At 36.4% G+C, this 16,804-nt stretch overlaps 1 long non-coding RNA gene across 1 annotated transcript; it reads right to left on the reverse strand.

The window, feature by feature from the left end:
- On the reverse strand, positions 1 to 3,716 carry LOC131146501 (uncharacterized). Its single transcript, XR_009134384.1, has 2 exons — positions 3,252 to 3,716; positions 1 to 350 (listed from the first exon to the last, which is right to left on the reverse strand). It is a non-coding gene; the product is annotated as an uncharacterized LOC131146501 (long non-coding RNA).
- Between the last annotated feature and the right edge of the window lie 13,088 nt (positions 3,717 to 16,804).

Below are 16,804 nucleotides of genomic sequence, written 5' to 3' on the forward strand. Positions count from 1 at the left end.
TTGATCGGACTTAAAGTCAGCTTTATTACGTCGGGTCTTCTTAGGAAGGTCTGGTAAAAATTGGGGTGTCTACAATAATCAATCTCAAATATTCAGCAAGTTCTCAATGAATATATATAAACACACACGCAGGTTATAATCTTGCAAGAATTTAAAGAGTAGGGGAAGAAGAGCTGAACACTAGATTTTTTAATAGGTTCAGCCAGCAGCCTACGTCCTTGCCTCAAGCAACCCGTTTTGAGGATTTTCATTTCCACTTCGTTACTAGGTGAATTATCCCTCTTTCCGTTCAAGGTGGAGATGCCTCTCTAATGAAAACAACCCTATCGCTAGGCAATGATTCAACAACCCTGAATCGTCAATAAAAAAACAAGAAACAAATTTGTTTGTATAAGAAATATATACTCTCAGCTAGAGCTGATTTGTACACGTTAGAATCACAATATATTCAATAAAATCAATTAAGAGATGAAGCTCAAGATTAATCACCAGTAATATGATTATACAGTGAGGATTGTAGAAGACAAATCAGATTTTCATAAGAAATCAGCAAGAATACACAATAGCCCTTTTAGAAAACTTTCAACAATATAACACTAGATTTTGAATTCGTATGTGTGTATATGCGAAAATATAATCTATATATAGAGCAAAAAGGTTTATTACTGTTTTCCACAAGTTTTCTCTAAGTTTGGAAACTAATTATCCAAATTTTGAACAGCGCTGTTAAAAGTTTAAAGCACAGACATCACCCAACTGAGCCATAGGGTCCATCGCCTAAGCTCTTTAAAAATAACACATTCAAAAGAGTCAGTACTGGGTCAGTCGACTGGTCACGATAGTTTAGTTGCCTGATCTTTATTTTGTTTGTTCATTAACAAAGTCAATAGCATATCAGTCACCTGATGATTTATCATTAGTCTCCTGATTACTCAGCCACTTATTGATTTTCAAAGTTTGGTTCCAAAACTTAAATTTGTAACTTGGAAAATTTAATTTAGATTTTATGAAAATATTTTCCATGACTTAAAAATAGGTCTCTAAGTCCATAATAATTCCTAAGAGCTTCAATCTTCAATATTGAGAATCAAAATACTTACATGAGACTTTAACAAGATAAAACTCTCTAAGTTCCTAAGTCTTCATGTTGTAAAGCTTTCGGAATCCTTTTGAGCTTTGTTCAATGCTTCAATAAACTTCATGTTCCTCATGACTTGAAGCTTTATATCCATTATGGCTCATAACTTTAAGTGTAAATTTCATTCAAGCTCTTCAAGCATACTCAATTTCATAAAAACACTCAAGTCATGAAACTTAACTTAAACAAACATGTTAAGTAACCTTGATTTGTTATCAACAAAACGAGATTAAGCCTTGTTAGGCCAACAATGTTGATTAATTAGTCTATAACATGTTCAAGTAAATTATTTTGATTATATTTCATAATGTTTCTAAGTCATGCATTGTGAATCCTAAAATTGACCACTTTTTTTCTAAAGGGTAGATTTTATCCCATTCAAGAATGATGCATTTACATTGTAGTCAATCACTCAAATTCCTTGATCATACTCATTATAAATTTCGCCAGCATCTCCCCATGGTTCTCCAAGTATACGAGATGGGGTAAGTTAACATGTTGCTAGTTTTTCATTAACAAATTGTTACAACAACCCCACTATGCACCCGGAGAACATAAACAAAGACGTTATCGAAATATGTAATGAGAACGAACAAAGTGTGAACAATGACAACAATGTAAATACAAATTCCTAAACTGTCCACACATTGGACTACAATGTAAGCTCCAATGAACACATGCATATAATGAATTAATGCTTTGATAAAAACCTTAAAATAAATAGAACATACACTATCCAAATATAATATATGAACATTGATTTCCTTTTGACCAATTGAATGTTGTAAAAAATTATTTTAATAGTCTTGGATCAAATAATAACAATAAAAATAAGTTAAGGCATGCAAAATCATATCTACGGCTACAAAAGTATAAGGGAAAGAATGGACATGAATTACATAAGCACCATTAGAAATAGCAGATCATAAAAAATATGAAGCCAACAAATTTCTCTTATTATTGCTAAGTTTGATTGCGCAAGTTGACAGAAGTTATCTGATACAAGAAGTTATTGTCTTTACGTGTGTGTGAGGCTTGTGTTTCTACACATTTATATGGAAATTGGTTGAGCATGTAAAGTGAATACAAGGAAAGTAATCTGATCAAGGTTCTACTTGGCTAGGGTGGTACTCATGTTTCCTCTATTGTTAAGATTCATAGGCTATTTTTTTTTTTAGTAGTAGGCTTAATTATTTATTATTTTTTGCAGTGTTTTAAAAGGCTCAATTAAGGCTCGCCTTGAGGCACGCATCAAGGCGTGCCTCAAGACAAGGCATGCCCAAAACGCTTTGCGGATCAATCTAAAATACCAAATTCCAAAAAGGCTAAGCAGTACTTGCTAAGACTTACGCATTTTTTTACAAAAGGCATGCCTTTTGCACCTTTTTAGTTTAGCCTTACGCATTTTGGGTGTGTGATTCTCAAGTTAGAATTGGTTAAAAAATTTTAACTACATGTTTATATAAACGCAATATCATAATATGAGTTGATTTTTAAAATTTTTGAACCTCAAGCTTTCTAAAATAACTAAGAGTTGTATTTTAGATCATGAAAATAGTTTGAACTTTATAGTAGTATAGCTATCTTGCCATGATTTAAGTCATGTACTCAAGTTAGCAATTTTTGAATGACCAACAAGTAGTTTGCAGAGTACATCTAAATTTTTCTTTCTTTACATTATATTTGTGGTTTTCTTAATTTTTTTATTTATTTTTACAATACATATATTTATTTGCATTTTTTTCTTAAAATTGTCACTAATAATGTATTATTAGTGACAGATGTAATTTTCGTCACTAATAACTTATGTATTGATGATGGATTTTGATTTCGTCACTAATAATAAGATTTTTTATTTATCACTAATACTTTCATTACTAAAAATGACATAACTACAAATTAATCTCAACATATACACAACAACAATGTATAAAAGGCATGCATTATAATGTCTTAAATCTATGCCTAGAATATGTAATCCAGTAGGGAGCCTAAATAATGATGGCACATAGTCCTCAATCAGCATTGCTCTTGCACCCTCAAATAAATCATTGCTGACAGTTCTTGGAATTAAAGTAGATCCCAAGTCATTAACTCATATTTAATGACTTACAGTAATTTTTTGCAATTTAGGATGTGAAAAGGACTCCAACGAGGAGATGCTATGGCAGCGGCTGAGGTGTCTGCACAAGAGGCGTGTAGCGGCAGACCCTGGGATAATAGGCGGGCTGTGGCAGGAGGCAAGCGATCGGAGGTGATGAGCAGCTTTTTGGCGGAGAATTGGAACGACCACGAGGATATGTTGTCACAGCGGCTCAAGCGTCAGCGTGGGAGACGAGCAGCTCTAGATGCTACAATGGTAATCGCCGGCGGCAGACGGGCGGCAGCAGACAATTAAGTGTCGACAATAGCCGGCGGCAAATAGGTGGCTGTGGCGGCAGGCGGCACTCTAGCGATTCGAAGGCAGTAGCAGGAGGAGGAAATTGCAAGGAAGATTTGGGGATTTTGGGAACGCACGGGATCTTGCCGAGAGGGAATGTACGGGGATATCTGGGAAACATTTTTAATAAGAATTTCAAAATCCTCACTAATACATTTTAATTAGAAATTTTTTTTAAAGAAATTGAGTTAACTAATAGTGATGGAAACAAATCATCGGAAAAAGTCCTCTTCTAAAAACAGTCACTAATACTTAATAGTGATCAATGGATTTCGTTATTACAAAAGAAGCGTTACTAATATATTGGCATCATGGTTAGATCGAAAAAATGTATGTTTAGTGATGAACTTATTACCAACGAATTGTAATTCTGATGTAAATGATATATTCTTAAGAGGGGGGTGAATTGAATATTAAAAAAAAAAATTTATTGGCATAATAATACTTAATCTCGTTTTGATGATAACAAATCAAGGTTATTTAACATGTTTTTGTGAGTATAAGTTTCAAGACTTGAGCGATCTTATGGTTTCAAGTGGATATACTTGAAGAATCTAAATGGAAAATCACACTTAAGGTTATGAGACATGAGAAACATGAAAGTTCAAGTCATGTGAGACATGAAACTCATTAAAGAAATGCATAAAGCTTAGAAGACATATTAGAAGTTTCACAACATAAAGACCTAGACACTAAGATTGGAAAATCATATGAAAGTCTCATGTGAGTACTTCAAAACTCAATACTGATTGATTGAAGCTCCTAGGAAATATCATTGGATTTAGATACCTTATTTTATTCATGGAAAATATTTTCTCAAAGGCCAAAATGAGTTTTCAAATATATGAATTGAGTTTGGAACCAAAAATCATTGAAAAACAAGTTTGCTAGAAGGACAGGTCAGTGATGAAAAATCATTAGGCGATTGTGGTGCTCCTGTGTTTGAAAAAATTCAAACAGAATAGGCATAGGCAACTGACCTATCAGGCACAGTCAACTGACCTCATTCTGACTTTTATAATATGCTACTTTAAAAGGAGCACAGGCAACTCATGCGAGTGTTTAAACATTAAATAGCGCTTATCTTATTTCCAAATGTTCTGTGAATGGTTTCCAAATTAAGAGAAAGGTTTTGAAACCCTAGCGCTCTATTTAAACGTATTATTTTCACACATTAGGGTAATGAACACGAATTGAAAAGCAACGCCATGCACAACTCTCTTGTATTCTCTTTACTGAAAGGCTACTGTTATGTTCTTGATTCTTCCACTTGGAAAAGACTGATTTGATCTTCAAAACTCACATCTTTCAATCAGTTCTGATGATATACTTCAATCTTCAAGTTTCATATTGTTTTTGAAGTATTATTTTTGAATCTATCGTGTAATAATCTGGTCGTTTAAGGAGCTTTTTCTTGTACAAGCAAGTATTTGATGTTTCTTGTATTTTTGACGGTTCAGGGGATTGAATCATTGCCTAGTGGGAGGGGATTCTCATTAGAGAGGCGAACTCCACCTTTAAAGGAGAGAGGGTGTAACTTCACCTAGTAACGAAGTTGATAAAGGAAATTCTCGCAGCATGTTACTGTAGGCAAGGACGTAGGCTGCGGCCGAACCTTGTATAAACAACGGTGTTCAACTTCCTCTTCCCTACTCTTTTTTATTTTTTGCAAGTTATAAACTGCGTGCATGATTTTATTTTTATAAGAACTTGCTAAATATTATCTCATGCTCAATATTAAATCTTGTTGATTATTTGAGGTTGAGTTAAATATTTGAAAATCTGTTGAAAGGAGGAATTTTGTTAAACATAGTGAACTTGCTGAACATATTTTATTTGAGATCAAATATATATCAGTTGTATGAGCGAAGCATTGATTTAACCATTGAAAAGGGTTTACAAATTTGAGTTTGAAAATAATTAATCTGAGGATTAACTTGTTTATGAACATATTTTGTGAATGAAGTATATGTGCTAAAGCTAAACAAGTATTTTACAAAATATGTTTTGAAGGAAAATACATGTGCTGAAAGTTAGATCTTAATATTAATTTTCATTAAGGCATAAATCAATCACTGAATTTATTCTTGAGTACATTATTGTGAGTCGTCTTGAATTGAGCTAAAAGTTATAATATGAACAAGTGCTCAACTGAATGTGTTATCTCTTATTGTAAATTCAGTTGTATGTTCATATTCATATCTAAAGGCTTCTAATTAACATAGTTTTTATTGTTGTATATCTACATATATATATATATATATATATATATATATATATATATATTGAAAGTTGAATAGTTAAGCGTTGAAGTAATTAAAATTCCGCGAATAATTTTTAAATAACCCAATAAACCCCCCTCTTGGGAATACATCCTAATTTCATTTCTTCCTAAGTTAAGTGTGTTCAATTTTAAACCACAACCAGTATTACACAACCTAGGATCTTTCTATACAAACATTAATACCACAAATATTAAAAGCATGTATGTAAAACAATTAAGACAACAAATAATTAAGCATATATGTGCAAAAATTAAAGTGCCAAAATTAAATAGATGAAGGAGAGAAAGAGCAAACACAATATTTCTTATCGAAGTTTGGCCAATCCCGCCTATATCCCTGCCTCAAGCCTCAGCTCAAGGATTCCACTATTTGCTCACTTAACCGAGTGGAGTGACGCCATTTACAATACTCCTTACAAGGCGGAGTCTCCTCAGCTCACTTGCGGGCGAAGCCAAACCAATTCTCCTTACGAGGCGGAGTCACCTCAGTGCAATTCGCCAGGCTAAGCCAAACTGATTTCCCCTTACGAGGCGGAGTCTCTTTAGTTCACTTACCGGACGAAACCAAACCAAATTCTCCTTATGAGGTGAAGTCTCCTTAACTCACCTAACCGGGCTAGAGCCAAACCAATACATCTTACAAGACAGTATATTCCTCTTCAGGCCACGCCTGGAATACAAGGATATGGAAATTTTGTGTACAAACATATTGCTTCTCAAATAAGCATATGTGTACAAATTGAAGCTCTAAAATGCACTCTTATATGATATGAAATAAGCTCAGTAGAGTATGGTGATATTCTTCTCAAAATGATTTTTTAATCTTTGAATAAAAATATATATGATGAATACTTAAATATTCAAACCCTTATTAAATATTTCTTCAGAAGTAGTTTTCAATAAAAGTGTAGGAGAGCCTAGGGTTTTGCTTTCAAAAATAATTTTCTCAAACGCAAAAATGAGAGACCTTTCAAGCAAAGATATGTAGTTGAAAATATGCTCAAGGTTCTCTTGACCTACCCAAATATTTTCCCAAAAATGATAATCAAAAATATATTTCAAGGGAAGCTACGGTTTTTTCTTGAAAAGATTTTTACAATAAAAACACAATGAGCTTTTGAATCTTGCAATGGATGTGCAAAGATCCACAAGCTATAACAAGTTTTCCTAAAAATATTTATCAAGAAAATATATGGAGGAAACTCAAAGTTTACTCTCAAAAAGGATTTTCAAAATACAAGATTAAGAGAGGGTAAATGCTTGGGATGATCAAATTAAATACTCTGAATAAATGTTCTCTTAAAGAAAATATTTCAAAGGAATGAGTATAAGAGAGTATGAGTTAAAGCACAAAAATATTTTGGGAGAATTTACAATCTAAGCATTAGTTAAAATAGGGTTATGAAGGGCTATTTATAGACATCTCCTAATATATGACCGTTAAGGACACCTTGGGCATTTCTTAATTTGTTTAGTAAAAAATTAATTGCCTTTAAGCGCTGAAATATTTAAAAACTCAAGAGGTTCGGTCGACTAGCAAAGGTGTCGATCGGCTAGCCTCACTATATTTTCAAAAAGTCGAAAGGGTTCGATTGACTAAGGGAATCGTCGGTTGGCTAACCTCGGGCAATTTTCCACACTTCATAGGTTCAGTCGGCTAGACTTAAGAGCCGGTAGGCCGAGTGAACAATGTCAGTTGACTGGGGTTGTTTGATTTTAACTTGATCGGTCGATTGAGGCTTTAGAAACCTGGCCTAAGTTAAGGCCAGTCGGCTTAGGCGTTTTAAGAAAATCATGGCTGATCGACCGAGTTGGTAGGCCGACTGAGTTATTTAAAGTTTGAGAAGGCCGGTCGACTGAGGCCTTTACAAAACATGAATTTTAGCCCCATTTTTCCTCAAGATAATTTCAAACACCTTTATGTCAGTTTAACTTTTATGAAAAGGGTTTTTGAAAATTAAGGTGCCCAAAGGTCAATCTATGGTCTTTTGAGCTTTCATTCACATCATGCAAGAACTACATTATTACTAACCAAATATGAACTAAATGCATTACAATTTAAAATATATGTCTTCTTTTCTTTTGCTCTTCCGTTTGCATGGAATACACCAAAATGAGATGGTCTTTAAGTCCTTCACGGCTTCCATTTCTCCTTTACTTTATATGTGTGTTGAATTATAAAAATATTCACATACTAAATGCACACATAAAATACTTGTACTTTGTTAGCATCCAAACAAGGATTAGACTCAAAAAGTCAACAAATTCTTCACTAATTATCAGTTATTAATGACAGTGGTATTTTTTCATCACTAATATCCTATATATCAGTGACGGATCGTTTTTTCGTCACTAATAATGCAGCATTAGAGACGATTTTTGGTTCATCACTCAGAAAGGACATTTTTTGTAGAGTTCATATCTATGGCTGACCTTCTTATACTTTAAGCAATTTCGCCATGATTGAATGACAATCATGTAGGGTGTCGTCATGTTTTAAGGATGCACTCATGACATTTGGACAAGACCCTATCCTAATGTGTATCATCTTTTCATGCTCCATTTAGATGACTATTTGACCTCCACATTGCATCTTTGGAGTGTCATAAAAATTTCACAAACAATGCTCCCACAGTTACCCACTTTGAGGGCATTTATTGCCTATAAAGGAGATAACCATAACTTCTCAAGTGTGCTAGTATCCAAGAATTAGACCTCAGCCATATGGTCTTGGGATGTCATCATACTTAGGCCTACAATACAAAACCAATAATAATAATTGATATACCCCAAATATATCACCTACCCTAAAGAGAAGGCATATGCCCAGCATTAATGGGGGAAAATCACCTATAAACCAGAGCCACTAATGCCGGCCATATATTAACAAGAGTGATCCACGCCTATGCTATAATGATCAGAGTGATCCATGTCAAGCGCTATAAATGACAGATCTACCAGGGTCAAACCTGGCTAGTATAAAAGGGGTACTATAGAGAGGCTAAGGTATCTCATCATAACCCGGTTTCACTGTTGCTTACTGTAACGTCCTCAAAATTCTCCCATTTATATATATATTAACTGTTCTGATACACCCTGCTATGGAACTCAAGCCTCGGAAGGCACTGGGGTAAATCTAAATATAAAATCATACCTATGCAGCAGAAACGTAATCCATACATCCATACACATCAAGCAATACCAGGAATCTATATTACTAAACCATAACTATATAATACATCTCTCTCAAAAATATCTGTCCCAAAATACAAAATCCTACACAAACTTACCCTCTAAACCAGGGTAATCAATATACTCTCTATCCACGAGCCTGATCTGCTCGCCCAGCAGGCTCACCTGAAAATTGTTAAATTCATGGGGTGAGTCTACGCTCAGTAAGTGGAAATGTGCTATTACTAGTGTGTGACAACTAAGTTAGGAATACTTTTTAATAACAACTGAACTGTAATACAATAGTAAATCTGTAAAACATATCTTTCTTTTCGCAATTTAAAATATAACTGTATCATCTGTATTTTTTACTTTTCATACTGCTAATATCATAATATGCTCATCATATACTGTAAAACTGTATACATATACATAACTGTGCTTTATCCCTAGAACTCTGTATGTCATGATTTGACTCCTCATGACAGAGTTGTGCGGCCCGTAGGAGGGACTTAATCTAGTTGACCCTCTAGATAAGTCAATATACTCTACACTACCTCAGCCCGGCCAAACTGCAAACTCTCCTAGGTTCAGGACTGGCTACTACCTCGTCAAATCAGCCCGCTCCACCCAGCAAACTGGGGATCTGCATACTCTCCGAGCACAGTCTATGGTACCCACACACTATCTGAGATATGTGGTTGCACTCTATCTGTATCTAGCAATGTTACCATGCTCTGTATTCTTTATCTGTATCTGTCTATAATCTTTCCTTAGGGATCTGATACTATATATATATATATATATATATATATATATATATATACATATATACTACTTTACTATTTTCATCATGTTTCCAAAATTACCATAACGTTATCTTTCTGTACTGTAAATACTATAATATTTTTATACTGTATCTGTAGCATCTTGATGCTATCTCTGTATATCTATCTGTATACTCTATCTATATGCTCTGTTTGTATACTCTGTATGTTATGGTAATAGGAAACATGGCAATTTATAAACACTGTATATGTTGTTTTGTATAAAACTGTAATATATATTGATCTGAGTAAAATTGTAATATACTATTTTGGATAAATATCTGTGATATACTGATCCGTATAAAACTATAACATATTGATCTCAGTAAAACTGTAATATATTGTTCTGGATAAAATATTTGCAATATTCTGTCAATATCTGTGTAATCAATATAGTATGATATACTGTAAAAGTTATATAAGTTTTTCATCACATAAATATCTACTCAGCCCACACAAGCATTTAAAACTCATATTCTATAAAACTGGCATATACATATGTATAAAATCTCTAATAACATTATAAAAATTCCTAGCATAGCATATTTCCCTTACTTTATCTCTGACAAGTCCCTACTGTACTCTAGCCCTATACCCGTAGGGTTCTCCACTCAACACCCTGAAAATCAAATCCCCCAGAACAAAACATCAGTACTTCTTCGTGTATTATATTTCTTATAACTGAGGGAAAGACAAATACTAAATGAAATGCCTTACCCTGAGATTGGGACGAAATCTAAACCAACTTCTCCAACAATCAACTTCGGCAGACTTGCAAAGAACTTCGCCAGGAGTGTCGTGATAGCCTCAGATCTTCGATCCGACGAAAAACGGGCCTGGAATAAAAGAGAGAAGGAGAGAGGGACGTAGAGAGAGAGAGAGAGAAAGAGAGAGAGAGAGAGAGAGAGAGAAGAGGATTTCTCACGCTGAAATTTCATCAAAAATTTGGGTTTTCACTATTTATATAGTTGGATTCGTCGACGAGACACATCACCTCGTCGACGAGTCCTTTAATAATTTTATCGACGAGTCCTTTAATAATTTCATTGACGAACTTCCTCCCTCATCGACGAATTTCAGTTTGTCCCAAAAACCTCTCTCGGTATTTTCTCATCGACAAAACCTGTCCTCGTCGATGAGCTTCTCTTATATCCTCGTCAACGAATCCCTTGTGTTCGTCTACGAGATGCTGAAAATTCTTCAGGTTATTACATCCTCCCCTCCTTATAAAATTTCGTCCTCAAAATTTACTATCTATATCTCCATCTATACACTTCATCATCCCGTAAGGAAAGGGTTTACTTATTTTATTACCTGCCCTCACTTATGGCGGAGGAATATCATGGTTACATTTATGTTCTGAGAGATTATACGTATAGAAACTAAAAACTATCTACTGACTAAAATCAATACATGTACCTGTAAAAAAAACTTATCTAACTATTATACTTTACCTGATTACCTTTATACCTCTTGAAACAACTGCAGGTATCTTTGTCTGATCTGCTCCTCAAGTTCCCAAGAAGCTTCCTTTATAGCGTTATTCTTCTATAAAACTTTTACTAATTGAATTTCTTTGGTGTGTAGTACTTCTGTCTTTCTGTCTAAAACTTGTATTGGTGTTTCTTCATAAGCTAGTGAATCTTTAAGCTCTATCTCTGCATATTTGATTATGTGGGATGGGTCTGGGACGCATTTTTTTAACATAACAACATGAAACACGTCATGAATTCAAGCCAAAGCTGGTGGCAAAGCTAGCCTATAGGCAACTAATCCTATTCTCTCTAATATCTCAAAAGGGTCAATATACCTAGAGCTCAACTTACCCTTCTTTCCACATCTCATAACTCCTTTCAGAGGAGCTATCTTCAAAAATACTCGATCTTCCACATTAAACTCTAACTCTCGGCAGCGAGTATCTGCATAGCTTTTCTTCCGACTCTGTGCTATACTAATTCTTTCTCTAATTAATCGGACCTTGTCACAAGCTTGTTGTACTATCTCTGGACCCAAAACTTACCTTTCACCTACCTCGTCCCAGAAGAGAGGAGAACGACATCTCCTACCATACAATGCCTCGTATGGAGCCATGCCAATATTAGCCTGGTAGCTGTTATTAAAAGCAAATTCAACTAAAAGCATAAACTGAATCCAACTACCTCCAAAATCAAGCACACAAGCACGAAGCATATCCTCTAGTGTCTGAATCGTCCTCTCAGTCTGACCATCTATCTGAGGATGGAAAGTAGTGCTAAAAGCTAACTATGTATCCATAACCTCCTCAAAACTTTTCTAAAATCGTGAAGTAAACCGAGGATCTCGGTCTGAGACTATGGATATCGGCACACCATAGACGCGAACTATCTCCTGAACATAAATTTCTGCCAATCTATCCAAGGAATAACTGACTTTAATTGGGATGAAATGAGCGGTCTTCGTCAAACGATCAACAACCACCCAAATTGCATTCAACCCCTGTGGCACTAGTGGTAACCCCGTAACAAAATCCATAGAAACGTGGTCCCACTTCCACTCTGAAATAAACTGGCTGTAACTGCCCTGCGAGCCTCTGGTGCTCAGCTTTAACCTGCTGACACATCAAGCACTGCTATACAAATTCAGCTATCTCTCTCTTCATTCTACTCCATCAGAAGTACTCCCGCAGATCCCGATACATTTTAGTGCTACCTGGATGTACAGTGTATAGGGATCTGTGAGCCTCCTCTAATATAGTTCTCCTGATCTCAGTATCTGCAGGCACACAGAGCCTAGCACGAAATCGCAGGGCTTCATCATCTAATATGCTGAACTCCTCTCCCTGACCATCCCGCACTCTAGCCATCACCTCTGCCAACTCTACATCATCATCCTGAGTTGTTTAAATCCTTTCGTATAGCGTAGGTTGGACCACTAAAGTGGCAATGACTGCTTGAGGACTCTCTTCTATTAATTATATACTAAGTCTCTCTAAATCCATTAGAATTGAATGTTGAATCTCCATAACTGCTAGTATGGGTCCCCCCTGATTTCCTGCTCAAAGCATCTGCCACTACATTCATTTTTCCTAGGTGGTAACTAATCATGCAATCTTCATCTTTAATAAGCTCTAGCCACCTTCTTTACCTCATATTCAACTCTTTCTGAGTAAATAAATATTTCAGGCTCTTGTGATCCGTAAAAATCTCGCACTTCCCACCATATAAATATGCCTCCAGATTTTAAGAGCATACACCACTACAGCAAACTCTAAATCATGGACAAGATAATTCTTCTCTTATTCTTTTAGCTGTCTAGACGCATAACTAATGACCCTACCGTGCTGCATCAACACGCATCCAAGACCCTTCAAAGAGGCCTCATTATATATACGAACCCATCCTCCCCTGAAGGAATAGCAAGTACAAGAGCTGAAACTAACCGCCGCTTTTAACTCCTGAAAACTTTGCTCACAGTCGTTGGTCCAGTCAAACTTCATATTTTTCTTCGTAAATCGTGTTAATGGACCTGATAGCCTGGAGAAACCATTGACAAAGTGCCAATAATAACTTGCTAATCCCAGAAAACTACTGACTTCCTAAACATTTCCCGACCTTTCCCAACTCACCACTGCTCTATCTTACTTAGATCAACTGATACACCTGCTTTAGAGATCACATGGCCGAGAAAAGTAACATGTTTTAACCAAAACTTACACTTTTTTGAATTTTGCATTTAGTTTTCTTTCCCTTAGTATTTGCAACACCGGCCTCAAATGATACTCATGCTCCCCAAAACTCCTCGAGTAGACCAGTATATCATCAATAAATACAACCACTAACTGGTCCAATTACTGATGGAACACCTGATTCACCAAATCCATAAATACTGCTGGTGCATTAGTCAACCCAAATGGCATTACTAAAAACTTGTAATGCCCATATCTAGTACGAAATGTGGTCTTTGAAATATCTTCTGCTCTAACTTTCACCTGATGGTAGCCTAACCACAGATCAATTTTAGAGTAAACATGGGTCCCCCGAAGCTGATCAAAAAAATCATTGATCCTAGGGAGAGGGTATTTATTTTTGACTATCAATTTATTTATCTCCCTATAATCGATGCACAACCTCATGGTTCCATCTTTCTTTTTCACGAATAAAACTGGCGCTCCCCAGGGCGACACACTGAGCTTGATAAAACCCTTATCCAATAATTCCTGTAGCTGATATTTCAATTCTTTTAACTCGACTGGAGCCATATGGTACGGTGCTTTAAATACTGGCGCAGATCCCGGCAACAGATCTATAGTGAACTCAATCTCATGATCAGGTGGCAACCTAGGTAATTCTTCTGGAAATACATCTAGAAACTCTCTCACTACTGGTATGTTAACTTGTCTCAATTCTTCTTTTGGAAAATATTTTATGTATGCGACATACCCCTGGCAACCATCCTGTAGCAACCTCCTCACCTGAATAGCTAACACTAGCTGTGGTGAAACATGTACGCGTGATCCTACGAATCTGTACTCTTGCTCGCCCAGGGGTCTGAAAATCACTTCTTTCTGATGGTACTCTATGCTAGCCAGTCCATACCCAATATCACATCAAACCCCTGCATATCAAGAATCACAAGATCAGCTAACAACACCCTCCTCTGGATACTTATTGGAAAATTTCGCAACACCTTCCTGCATTTTACCATTGATCCCATCGGTGTACCCACAAATAATTCTACATCTAGTAGCTGAATCTCTACCCTAGTTATTTTGACATACCCTGTCGATATAAAAGAGTGGGTGGCACCTGTATTAAATAAAACCACAATTTTATATGGTAAAGCAATAAGGGTACCTATGACCACGTCTCCAACCGTCTCAGCGTCTCCCGGCGTCAACGCGTGGACTCTCGCTGGTGCAGTATTTCTCTGCTGACCTCCACGAGGCGCCTGATATCCACCTCGAAATGGCCTGGGAGCCTGTGCATAATTCAATGGCATCTGACACGATCGAGCCATATAACCCGGCCTCCTACAACGATAACAGACATTCTCCCCCATTCGGCACTCACCAGGATGTCTCTGTCCGCATCTAGAACAAATAGCAGGAAGCTGTCTGCCCTGAAATCCCCTATGCTCTACCATCTGCCTCTGGCCTCCGCTAGATCTATGTCCTCTCTAGGGGCCTCAGCTGGGACTCGCCTAAAAACTCGAGGGCGTAGTCCTCTTCCTCGACCTTGTGTCTCCGTCTCTCTAAATAGACTCTCCTCCGCTATAGTGGCCCTATCAACCAACTTTGCAAAATCCTTTATCCTCGGTACCACCACCTGCCTATAAATATCTCACCTTAAGTTCCTTTTGAACATTCTGGCCTTCTTCACTTCATCAGGGACAATATATGGGCAGAAACGCGAGAGTTTGATAAATCTCGCCGCATATTGCTGGACAGTCAATGATCCCTGGGACAGGCTTAGAAACTCTTGTACTCGAGCTTCTTTGACAAAGGCAGGGTAATATCTATCGAAGAACACGTCCCTAAAATGAGCCCAAGTCATTGGCACTGGAGTCGTCCTCTGCTCCTCCAACAGTCTAGTGGCTGACCACTATCTCTCGGCCTTTCCCTCCAGCCTATACATAGCATATAAAACTCTCTGCTCGTTGGTGCAATGATGTACTGTCAGAATCTTCTCTACCTTTTGCACCCAGTTCTCAGCAATTACAGGGTTAGTCGCTCCAAAAAAAGCTAGCAGATTCATCTTCATGAATTTCTCTATAGTACATCCCTGAACCAAAGATGGACCTTCCTGCTCTCTAGAGGTCTGTGCAATCTCATCCATAACATGTTGAGCCGCACTACGTAGCACAGCATCTGAATCCCCACTTGCTACGCCAGAAGAACTTGCACCATCATCCCCACTAGCGTGAGCACTATTGTCTTCTGGGTTCATCCTACAAACACATAGAACACCATTTTAGAGTTCTATTTCCTTACACACCCAACTTATTCAACTAAAACTCCAAATTCTCTATTAACCACCCCTCCTAATCCTAACCCCAAATCACGTCTCATAACCTAAATACATAATTTGTCGATAGTTTACTATGACTTTCTTGAATTTGTCACCTTAGGAAAAACACAGAAACCACCACGAAATTCTGTATCCAGATCACAGAACGAACCTCAAATATTTTCCTATATTCTGGTATTATTTCTCGCTGCACTCTAAAGTCTACAGAAATTAGCAACCTAAGCTCTGATACCAAACTGTAAAGCCCTAAAAATTCTAACCATTATATATATATATATATATATATATATATATATATATATATATATTAAATGTTCTAATACCCCCTAGTATGGAACACGAGCCTCAGAAGGCACCGGGGTAAATCAGAATATAAAATCATACCTATGCAGTAGAAACGTAATCCATACATCCATACACATCATACAATACCAAGAATCTATATTACTAAACCATAACTATATAATACATCTCTCTCAAAAATATCTGTCCCAAAATACAAAACCCTACACAAACTTACCCTCAACCAGGGTAATCAATATACTCTCTATCCGCGAGCCTGATCTGCTCGCCCAACTGGCTCACCTGAAAAATATTAAAGTCATGGGGTGAGTCGATGCTCAATAAGTGGAAATATGTTATTACTAGTGTGTGGTAATTAAGTTAGGAATATTGTTTAAATAACAACCGAACTGAATACAATAGTAAATCTGTAAAGCATATCTTTCTTTTCGTAATTTAAAATATAACTGTATCATCTGTATTTTCTACTTTTCATACTACTAATATCATACTATACTCATCATTTACTGTAAAACTGTATACATATACATAACTGTGTTTTATCCCTGAAACTATGTATGTCATGATTTGACCCCTCATGACAGGGTTGTGCGGCCCATAGGCGGGACTTAATCTGGTCGGCCCCCCAGATAAGTC

Source organism: Malania oleifera, chromosome 1 (assembly GCF_029873635.1).
Source record: "Malania oleifera isolate guangnan ecotype guangnan chromosome 1, ASM2987363v1, whole genome shotgun sequence".
Lineage (NCBI taxonomy): Eukaryota > Viridiplantae > Streptophyta > Magnoliopsida > Santalales > Ximeniaceae > Malania > Malania oleifera.